This window comes from Erithacus rubecula (genome assembly GCF_903797595.1).
Source record: "Erithacus rubecula genome assembly, chromosome: 11".
Lineage (NCBI taxonomy): Eukaryota > Metazoa > Chordata > Aves > Passeriformes > Muscicapidae > Erithacus > Erithacus rubecula.
Genome location: NC_136663.1, coordinates 17,393,497 through 17,404,953, shown reverse-complemented (window position 1 = coordinate 17,404,953; position 11,457 = coordinate 17,393,497). Strand labels below are relative to the sequence as shown.

At 39.9% G+C, this 11,457-nt stretch overlaps 1 protein-coding gene across 1 annotated transcript in view; it reads right to left on the bottom strand.

Moving 5' to 3' along the window:
- Positions 1–11,457, bottom strand: part of EPHA4 (EPH receptor A4) — a 475,816-nt gene that overhangs the window by 24,302 nt on the left and 440,057 nt on the right. The window lies entirely within an intron of this gene.

Sequence of the window (11,457 nt, the reverse complement as noted above, 5' to 3'; positions counted from 1 at the left end):
CAAAAGCTGTATTCCAGATAGGCTTAAGACAGGTAGAAATATGTGTTTATCATGTTCAGAAGTCTTACCATCCAAATGAAAAAAATGCATTTAGCTGAGTTAGTCCACATAGAAACTCTTTCTCTTAGATTGAGCACCTCCTCTTTTCCTCAAAATAAGGGGTTTCTCCCATATATTTTCTCTTGCTGGCTTGCTTCACTTTCTTGTGAATGTTTAATATTGATCAGCTCTGTCCTTCACTCTGGGATGTCTGCCAAGCTCCTCATGCCAGATATTATAGGATTAGATACATTTTTGTCTAACCAGAGGAAGATTTTTCAGTCTTTGTTGTTCCCTGGCATCCAGATTACAAGGGCTGCCTTAATATCCCCTGCCCAGGGCCAAATCACCATTGCTAATAACAAAACCTACAAGCAGGCCATCAGCAGGGCACCACTTTTATGTGCTTAGTGGCTGAATATCTTAACCATCACTTTACCCAAGAAGCCAAGAGTTGGAGTGTGGGCTGCCAGCCTTGCAGAGTAGCAGGCATCCCATTACACATCTCCAGTGTGTTTTCAGCCTCCTGTGTGCAGTGCTGATATGGGCAATGCCTGCTTGGCCTCTGTCACATTCCTGTGCCCTTCCTGGAAGGCTGGGGCCATACAGCTATGAGGGTATCAGATAATTTATTACCATTTTCTCTCTTTCCCCTGTGCTCCTCAGCCATGCCTCAAGCAGCATCAATGCCATCTGGGACACTGCTCACACCCAGGCCCTTCCAGTGAGCCCTGATCTGGACCTATCTCATCTGCACTGGTTCTCATTCATCCTGGTTGAAGAAACCTGACAGGGAAATTAACCTATTTCTTCATCCTGGTAAGAATTTTATATACTTCCCCACTTTCACAGAGGAGGAAGGATGTAATCATGTTCAAGTTATGGCTGGAGCAGCCAGTCTTTGGGTCAATAGATAGAATACACCACACCTAAACTACTGCTCTCTGCCATAAGAGCATTGGCTCTCAGCCAGTACCCAGAAGAAAACATTACAGCCTTGCCTAAGCACTTAGCTGCTGCTCTGTCCCATAAAAGTTGAGGTATTTCAAGCAAGGACAGTTCTCTTTTTAATAAAAGGCCCTGATATGGCAATTGCCTGCTGTGTGCAGCATCCTGCTTCTAAAATTCAATACTTCTGTATCCTGGCACAGAGCTGTCAGACTGCTGTTTATTTAAAGCTAGAAGATCCTGTGTGTGGCTAAAGAGCATCTTCTGTCTTGTAAGAGCACTAGGCTAGTGAACATGAGGATTGAAATGCAAATGTTACAGTACTTTTAAATACTGAACTGAGAAAATATCTTCAGACTTTTAGGTCATGTAAGAAATTGTGGGATTGTCTCCTGCTACTGAAACTGTTGTAGGTCTAGTAGCAGATGGACCTTAGAGCAAAATTGTGCTTGACATTCTTCTAGTCAAATCCTTGGGCTGGGAGCTGTTCAGGCATCAAAAACTGCCAGTAGGGATGACTGAAGGAAAGGTACCTCCCACTGCAGGGGTTGCATTCCTTTATAGAAGGAGCCAGCTATTGTGGACGAGCTGGATTTTTACCCCAGAGTTTTCTAGTTTTTCTCACAGCCATTCTTGCTTCTGCTCACATCCTTTATGCCCCCTGCAGTGGTCCAGCATCGTGGAGCTCAGCACAGGCTGGGAGCAGAGCTGTGCCAGCATTGCTGCTCTGGAGCTCTCTGGGTGAGGCAGCAGAGGCACCTGGGGCAGAGCTGCAGGCACATCCCAAAAGGATGCAATACTTCCCAGGAAATGGGTCTCTGGAAGGGATGGAGACAGAGAGGATTCAATAGTCCCCAGGACTGATGCATTTTCCTAAGATCAAGCACACGATAATACATTTATACATTTTCTGAGGTCCCCAGAGAGCCAGTCAAGAAATAAGACTTCAGTGTTCTTCCAGAAGCTGATTTTTCAGCAGCCAAAAATCTGATCCAGATTAGTGTCTTTCACCATTGACATTTTTTTTCTTAGCCATTTTCCATTCAGAACTATGTAAATCATTGCACTCCTGCTCAAATGGTTTGAGCCTGAAGCTACTCCCAGTGACTTTGAAATGTTTGACTCACTGTGCTAGACCCTGGAAAATAAAAATAATCTGAAAAAACCCCAGAAACTTCTGGAAGGTTCTTCTTGTGGACTGTAATTGCAGATGAGGTTTATTTCAGTGTTTGTGTCAGAGTTTCATTGATTGAATCTTGGATGAGGGTTTTTTTTGAGCATTAGTTTTACTGCCTTCCAGATAACAATATTCCTGCTTTGTGTAAAAGTTCCTCTATAGGAATTATTTTGTTTATTATTTTCTATTCCTAATTATCTATTCTACTCTTCTGATCTCATTGCCTATCTATTTTACCTTTTTTTTTGTTTGTTTGTTTATTTTCTTTTTTTGTTTTTTAGGTAAAAAGCTTCAGAGGCAACCATTCCTCTCACATGGTATAAAACACTTAATGTAATTAACCAAATAATATGAGTATTTGAAATTCAGTGTGGAATGGAAGGCAAAACAAACACACTGTGAATTTTGGATAGTTATAGTCCATATTTGTACCATCAAGGAGTATGGACTGATAGAAGTGAATCCTTAAGCAAAACTTTGGAGAAGCCTGTGGTTTGATGTATTTCTGCTTGGCCGTGGTATAACCTCTGATACTCAGTATGAATTTGACATTTTCAGCAATGTGGTAATACAGCCAAAAGTAATATAACCCTAGAAATGATGGAAGAGACTGGTATTTCTGACAGATGTAGAAGAGGAAAGTGATCTTACCTCTGTCATACTTGCTTTACCCACAGGCTGGCCACTGCTCCTGCCCAAGTATGAGTGAAATTGAGCATTTAATAAAACACTAATTAAAGTAAATACCATAAAAGCATTAACCTCCATAAGGTGTTTAAATTGAATTCCTGGGTACTTTGGCCCCACTCCAGCTTTCAATAAGTTCCTATCGAACTGTATCAGATCACCAATTCAAAGACTCTGATTTTAGTTTATGGAATATTCCCGTTAATAACTATACCTTAGACATCCATTAAGTCTGGAACATTAATTTTATGGAAAAGTTCCAATACAACTCCATTAGTTTTTTTTTAAAGCTAAATTAGCAGCATAGGCTTTTAACAAATGTCATAAATAGCTATATTTAATGGAAGGATTACCCAAATTAAAACCAGACCAAAATAGAAATTACAACTCTGTCTATTTGAGTCTTGACCTTCAGAATCCTCTTAAAAATTACAAGCTGAATGAAGCCATGAGGGTTTAAAACTTCTTGCTTGTTTGTCATATAGGCTAGAAAAATAGCAGACTTAGGAAACAGCAATGTGCTTTTTTTTTATTCTCTGTAGGTGAAATCCTTTGCTTACACAGGTTGCTACAGTACTTTTGAAAACTTAATTGTCTTATAAATGTGTAGTGTATGACACTGCCCATTTAAAATACCATGACAATATATACATAATCCATACATAAGGCTTTCTATTTTTTTTTAATTTCAGATCATTTATAGAGTGATTTTTCCAAACAGAATGATTCCTAAATTAATAAGTGTAAACTATTGAGTTCACCCATCTTCTGCACAGATTTCTGACCAGTAAGTCACATTCAGCTAATGAAGTGGAGGAGGATGAGTATTATCGCTTCCATTTCCTGATAACCAGTTCCTGGGGAGCAGAGGGTGATTCCAGGCTGTGCCTGCTGGGGGATGCTCAGGACTCAGCTCTGTGTGCCCAGCAGCAGACACAGAACCCAGCTCAGCAGAGCTGAGCTTTAGCCCACAGGAGCTTCTCTTGCTCTCAGGAATGCTGTGGGAGGTGGAGGATGCTGAGGTACCACGGTGGTGACTGAATGAGGCAAAGGACACAGAAAACCAAGTACCAGTCACTTCACTTCTCCCATCTCCATTATTATCCCATTTGAACCACCTGGTGTTTTTCTGTTTAAGTGTTACTCAGAGTGAAGACATTCAAAACAGCCCAAAATGTTTTAGCTCTGTCAGGTTGAGTCACTACTGAATTTCCACCAGCTAATATGAAATATATACAGGACTAATGTTATTAAATTGAATTCCTCCAAACTGGACTTCCTTATTAGATCTCAGTGAGATTGGAGCTCTAAGCCAAAAATAGAATGTTTCCACATATTTCACTGACACACAGTGTGTCAGACTGTGAGAAATGCTAGTTAGGACTTCCATGATAATGTAAATAAATAATGGAAGGTAAAATAACCCAAACCATGTGCTATATTTTAATGTACAAAGCAGTTGGGGCAGAAGTAACATTGAACTTTTGGCTTTAACATAGCATTTACTAGCTTCCAAGAGCTAGCTTTTCCTGATGTGTTCTCAGCTGTTTCATGCTCTTTTTTCAGTCATAAGTTTCTAATAATACTAATCAGATATAGAATTTCTTATTTTTGCATAATGAAATGTTTTCATACATGTCATATAATGCTTTATTTTTTTTCTTTTGGAAAAAAAAAGTTTCATAATTCTAGTCCCTGTCCCTCACCTGTTGTCAAGGATTTGAAGTGGATAGTCTGAAGTCACTGGATCCATGTAGCTTTGAAAAAATGTGTAATTTTTAGTGTTATGGGGGAAAACAAGAGTCACTGGGTTTGAGTTCCTCCTTACAAAGTTCTAGTGACAATTTCTGTCTTGAGTATTTTAAAACTTTCCACCAATTCATATTTGTCAATACTGGCATCAATACTACTCCTTAAGAAAAAATTCTCCCTGGAAATATATCCTCCCTGCTTTGAAATTCTACAGTGAATTAAAGACTAGCTTTCTTTGAAATCTGACATCTCTAAAATGATGCTCCCACCATGGAGGGAATTGTGTTAATGTGAACCACTGATGTGATTTACTTAAATTTATAAACCTTAGACTCTCAAGACAGGAAGTCAAATCTGCTGAAAGTTAAACAAGAAATTTGGTTTTTTCTGCCTAAACTCCCTGACTATAGCTATAGTTTGTGCCTTGTGTTACTAGATAATCAAGATATACAGGCAGAAGAATCCATTCCCTCAGGAACTTTCCTTGGCACTGCTTCTGCCTTTCTAAGGGAGATGTTTTATTTTTACACACAATAGCTCATTTGCTCCACCCAGATCACAGACTCAAGACAACTTTACACCTATCATTCTTAAGATTAAAAAAGGGTTCAGAGTGCTGCTTGTCCCTCATACAAAAGCACACTAAGCAGAAGGTTCTTCACAGGATAAGCCTTGAATATGGCAAAAAGCATCTAGGTTTTAGCTGGCAACATGAGTAAATATTAAAAAGTGTATATATAATAATTAGAAGTCCAGCAGCAAGGTTTTTAAACATACATAGTTTATTTTTTTATTAGCGTGAAAATCTGCTAGGTAAATGCTACTTTAAAACATTTAATTCACTTGAAATAGTGGCACTAGATGACCACAGTTCTGCCTGTTCTTCTATGTACAGTGGCCCATGAAAACTTTGTGATTCAAATCAACTCATCAGAAATATGGTAGTGGAGTCTATACCTTCAACTTCACTAGAACAAAAAAGATTTCCCAGAGACATTGTATGAAGTTTCTAGCTGACCCTGGATTTCCAGTGTCTTTTGGGATGGATGTGTAAGTTTTCTTATCAAAAAGTAAACACCCAACCTATGTGAGACAATAAATCTTCAATATTAGAACATCAGGCTGCATCTCAGTGCAACTCCAGCATTGTCTGAAAGTTCTCTAAACTGTAACTTTAAATTTTCCTTCAATGGGAGTCTTGATCCACATCTCAATGGAATTAACAGGAGTATTTCTGTTAACTGACAGGAGCAGAGCCAGGGCCAAGGTCAGCAATATTAATTTGCTTTAGCTTCAGGCAGCCTTCCTCCTTTTTCAAGAATAAATCTTCACCTTCCTTGAAATTCGACAGCCATGTGCAAAGCTTGGAAAGTTTCAGTTTTTCCTAATGACCTCTGAGCACCTAATGAGGGTGTGTGTCCTGTCCTCAGACAGAGTTCATGGATAGCATTTATTTCTCTGTAGAGGGGATTGGGAATTTCTTTGGGCTAGAGCTTGATGCAAAGTACTTTGTCACCACCTTTTTCTTTGGAAAGTAATTCAACAATTTTTGGCTTTTCCACAAGTTCTTCAGTAGGTGCCTTGCATTTCTGTTAATATAATTGCCTAGACAAACGAAATTGCAGAACAGAAATGACAAAAACTTTTCCCTGCCATACTTTCAAATCTGGTTAAGAATCTGTCTGTCTGCCCCCCTCTCTTTTTCCCTCCAGCCTTCCTTTGGATGCTGTCTGCCTTTTGGCAGACTGAGAGATGCATAAAACAGTACCTTCAGCATGTCAACACAAAAATGTTAGCAAGATGATGACAGATATTTCCCAGTTCCTCACATTTCAAGGTCCTTGTTTGTTAATTTGTGATAGGTTTTTTTTTTCCCCTTGTACTTCATGTGTCTCTTTGGTCACTAATATAGAAAACTACCAGTGCTGCAGATTATTGATATTAGTCAAACTCATAAAATTAAGGATAAGCCAGGACCAACCAATGTAAGATAGATGTGATCAAAATATTTAAATGGGGATAAAAGCAGTAATTATTTTGTAAGCTGATAAAAACAAGGAACAGATTTTAAAACCATGCAAGGTTCCTAAGGTTAAACATAATTCTTGAGGGAAAATAGTAAAGGATCAGGAGAGTATTTCTTTTTAAACTCTGCAGTGATTTTTGTTCAGATATTGAAAAAATGCATCTTAAGAGTCAAACTTGATACTGTATTTAATGTTTTAATGTGTGGACATATGTACTTTTATAACTGTGTGAAAAATATTATTGTCACAGTCTCTGTGAATCTACAACTATGCCATAGGTGCCTGATTGAAAGTTGGTGAAATTTAAATTCCTCAGTTAGATGGTTCTGAAATTTTTTTCTCTGATTTTCACAGAATATTCTTAGGAACAGCATTTGAATTTTCACAACTAGAAAGATATGTAATGTCTTTGGGTAAATATAATGAGCCATAAAGAAGTTATGAAAAAAGGTAAGGAGCCAGAAAGGAAAAAAATACAACCAGAAGATGGCCAAGGGGAAAATATAGATATCAAACAAAATGTCTGGCAGAATGCCCAGGCAGAATTTTCCATATGTATCAAGGTCAGGCATCACAAGTTTTTCTGAAGATAAATCCTGTGTATGAAATGAGATACCTAAACAAGCAGCAGAAGATACTTCCTCTCTCTTTCCTGTGGATATTGTGGCTGCTAATCAGAGTTCTGGACAGTGACTGAGACACTGTGTGCCACTTAGGGGCTTACAGAGTGGCACTGGAATTGGCAAACATGGACAGAGAAAATGTGGAATAAGCAAACATGAGCTGCAGGTGGCAAGTTCAGCACAGTCACCTGAGGGAACCCTGGCAAACCAGGAAAAGGAAAAGGTACCCTGTGACCAGAAAGACACTGCAGACCATGTAGGATGCTCCTGGGCAGGAACTTAAATGATACCAGTACAAAAGTTTGATAGGGCAGAAACATCAGCTCAGCTCTCTTGTTCTCTCTAATACTCTTATATTTAATGTGTGGAAATTTAATTTTACTTTAAATAGTGCAAAAGTTATGGAGATGCCAGAGAAGGTGACAGATTTATAAGTATTCTGTGGATTGTCCATCTTCATATGTGGCATTATTTTTGACAAGTCATTTTTGCATGTAACATTTTATTTTCTTCTTTATTTTTTAATAAAGTAAGGACCTAAGCATTCTAACAGATCTCAGACTATCCCTACCTTTAGGAATCCTATTTCTTGAAAAATGACAGCAAATGAGCGTGTTTTGAAGCATGGCAATTCTTCCTATCTCATCTCCATATTTGTGGTACCCTTCAGAACTTTCTCCTTTAAAATAGTTCCACAAAGAGTCACTTCAAGGTTGCAATGAGTACAGGTGGGGGAGCCTGTGTGAATAAACTGGGGAACAAGGCAAGGGGTGGTTCATGCTGTCAGCCAGCAGTGAGTGTTTGTAAGGACTGCAAAGTATTGAAATTATTGCAAGAGTGGTTCATCTTAGCATTTATAGCCTAGCAAGTAGGTGATGGAGACCTGATTTGATTACAGTTTGCTTGGAATAAGTGTCATTCAATAGGATTAAACTAGATTATGGAATTAAACAATGGAGGAACTGCTTTCCTCTTTGGTCTGCTTCATTACCTCTTTGAATCCTCTGTGAATTTCCTCTGATGTTCTCCAGAGTGCTTTTCTTTTCCTATTCCTGCCTTCTTCTAGAATAATTTATTTCATGTAAATTAATTCCACTCTGATTCTTCAAGCTTTATTTTAAATTTACTTCAGAACCTCTTAATCTCTCTGATTCTTCTTTCACAAAGATCTCATCCCAAACACATAAAACATAAGACTCAAAAATCCCTGACTAAAAAGCAAGTTTTGAAAAGCAAGTCTCAAAAAGCCTTCACATTTTGGATATTGGCTAGGTTTAAGATGAAGTCTTTGTTATTAATGTTCTCTGGACCAGGAGTCCCATAGATGGATCAGAGTAACTTTTCTTAAGAAGAAATGGTGCATAACCACGTAACTGACCACAACTAAAACTTAAAATCTAAGTTTTGAACTGCTGCTAGCTTCTGTTGGATATGTTTATTATGTGTATGTTACTTATGAACATACAAAATGAGACAGACAACAAACAGACATGGTAACAGTAGTGTTTTCTAGCATGGCTATTTTCTATATGGAAACACTTGTTCACTAATCACAGAGAAATTTTTTTTTTTGCATAATCTGATTCTTTTTTGAAATATTTTTAGTAAGTTTCAGCTTTTCATGCAAGAGAACTGAAAGTAGTTGTGTCCTGGATTTCTGATTTTATAAGTAAATAATATATTTAGTCTGTGACTTTAGAAAAGTTGTTTGACCTACTTGTGCCTCGTTCAACCCAACTGTAAAATTGGATGAAACCCAGGGCTGCAAAAATCCCTAAATGCTGTAGTGAAGCTTAATTTAGCTGAATACTGTAACCTGGTGCACAGGTAACCTCTGTAAGTGGTCAGTGTTCCAGTGCACTGATCCCCTGAGCTGATGTGGCACTGCAGGTAAAGGCAAGGCATTCAAACAGCTTTTTGCAATATTTTACATAACACCCCTGTACCCCAGGACTATTTCTCAAATAATTCTGACATCTTTGGAGCCAGCCCCTAGTGCTTTTCCTCCTCCCCAAAGCTTCCTTCACTAGCAGATAGTGTCAGAGAAACTTTGTGCATCACAAACACAGAGATGATGCTCTAACACACAGAGGCAGCTGTCTTCTCAGAGAAGCACCTCCACAGGAAGCAGTGGAATGCAGCATGCAGGTTCCTGCATGCTCCTTTATCTAAGCAGCCATGCACACCAGTAAAAAGGAGCTGAGGTTGCTGACTGAGAATAGCACATTCATGAGAGTTCAGCCATCCTTGCCTCCTTCTTGACTCCTTTTGATTGCCATGGTTCTTTAGGATAGCCATAGTGAGGCTCAGGAAGCAAAAGTTTGGGGTTTTTTTTTCAGCTCTGTTGCCTCTAGGGTTCAATCTGATGTCTTATAATAATGCTTTTGTTGGCTGGTGTTATTAGAAAATTCTCAGAATGCTGAGATCCTGAGACCCAGAGAGAGCTGTGTGCTGTATGTGGGAATTGTGTAACTTAGTGGGCAACAGGGAGGCAACATAAAGCATTACTTTATCCAAAGAAGAGAGCTAGAGCTAAAAACTGTGCAATAGGATCCTTCTCTGGAGACAGCAGAAAGTAGAGATATCTGTTTGCACCAAAGATTGTGGGGAGGAATTAAAGCTGTCCAAGTGATGAAGCAGGGCATTATGAGTGCTTAATATTCAGTGGGATGTAGCTGGGACCTCCTGAGCAGGACAGTCAGCAGGGCAAGAATTTGGGGATGCACTCATGGCAGAGCAGGACCAGGGGCAGCTTTGGGTAGGCAATGTTTGTTATTAGCTACTGTTCCATAGCTGCTGCAGAGGAACATATGCACAGGGAGCATTGACATTTTCATGTACAGAAGCAGAGAAAACAGGATGTAGGCAGATCCTCAGCTGTGTGTTTTGTCATTACCCAATCAGTTTATACCAGCTGAGGAGCTGCCCCTGCATTAGTCAAAGCAAGACTTGAATTTCCATATGCTTGCCCCACTGTCTAAATGACTGCCTGAGTTTCTCATGGCTGATGGACAGGGTAGTCTTGTTTTTCACTCCCCCAGAACATGTCACATGAAGATCTTGCCACCTGTCACAGCCTTGAAGAGCTTTTCATTCCTAAAGACCTCACTCTGTTCCATGGCTTAGTTTCTTTGCTCTTGCTGTGTAGGAACATGATGGAAACAGTATAAAAATTGCAATCTTTATTTACCTACAAAAACCATAGAATATCCTGAGCTGGAAGGAACCCTGCTGCTCCTTCAGCTCCTGTGCTGGGGCACAAGGTCAGAGATCAGTGCCTGCCCCTCCACTCCCCTGTATGAGGAAGCTGCAGACCATGGTGTGGTTTCCTCTCAGTGTCCTCTTCTCCAGGCAGAACAAACCCAGTTATCTCAACCATTCCTTGTGTGGCTTCTCTCCAAGGTCTTTCAGCACCTTCACAGCCCTTCTAACAGCTTTGTATCTTCCTTTTATGGTGGTGTCCAGAACTGCCCCAGGGCAAATCTGGACAATCCCTCCCTTGCCCGGCTGTCCCTGCTGCCCCCAGGACAGGGACATCCCTCCCAGCTGCCAGGGCACAGCTGGCTCACATTCAGCTTGCCATGGGCCAGCACCCCCAGGTGCCTTTCCCTGGTGCTGCTCTCCAGGCTCTGTTCTCATGCAGGTGGAGCTCCCTGTGCCCCTCGTTTGTGCTGAGGAATCTTGCATGCATCCCTGTGTTAGCCCAACTGTGTGTAACAGTTTGGCTGTTCCCAGCAGAGGAAGTGCAGATGGTGAGTCCTGGCAGGCAGTGTTATTGGAAGACATTATGCTCTATGTGTACAGGTTGTTAAGCTAAGTGACAGTTTTTATGCAGTATAGGCTGCTGAGATTCTAAAAATCAGAAAATTACCATTTGCAAGTCAGAGGTCGGCTGGTTCTTTAGAAGACTTAAATCTCTTAGTCCTGTAGCAATGGTGCCATATGGTCCTCACTGCTTGTTGCCTTGAAATAATAGTAAGGAGACTCCAAAGCCAGTTGTCTGCTGTAATCAGATTGCAATGAAATATGGATGCATTCCTGTGAGCCTGTTAGATACACAGGATGTAATGCAGCATCAAACCAGTCTAAATCTCCCATAATCAATACTTGGAAAGTCAAAGGAGCTTTCTGATTGTGGATGATCTATCCTGGTACAAAAAGAGGGAATTTGATGTGCCTGTTTGCAGTCCATAATTGAAAGGCA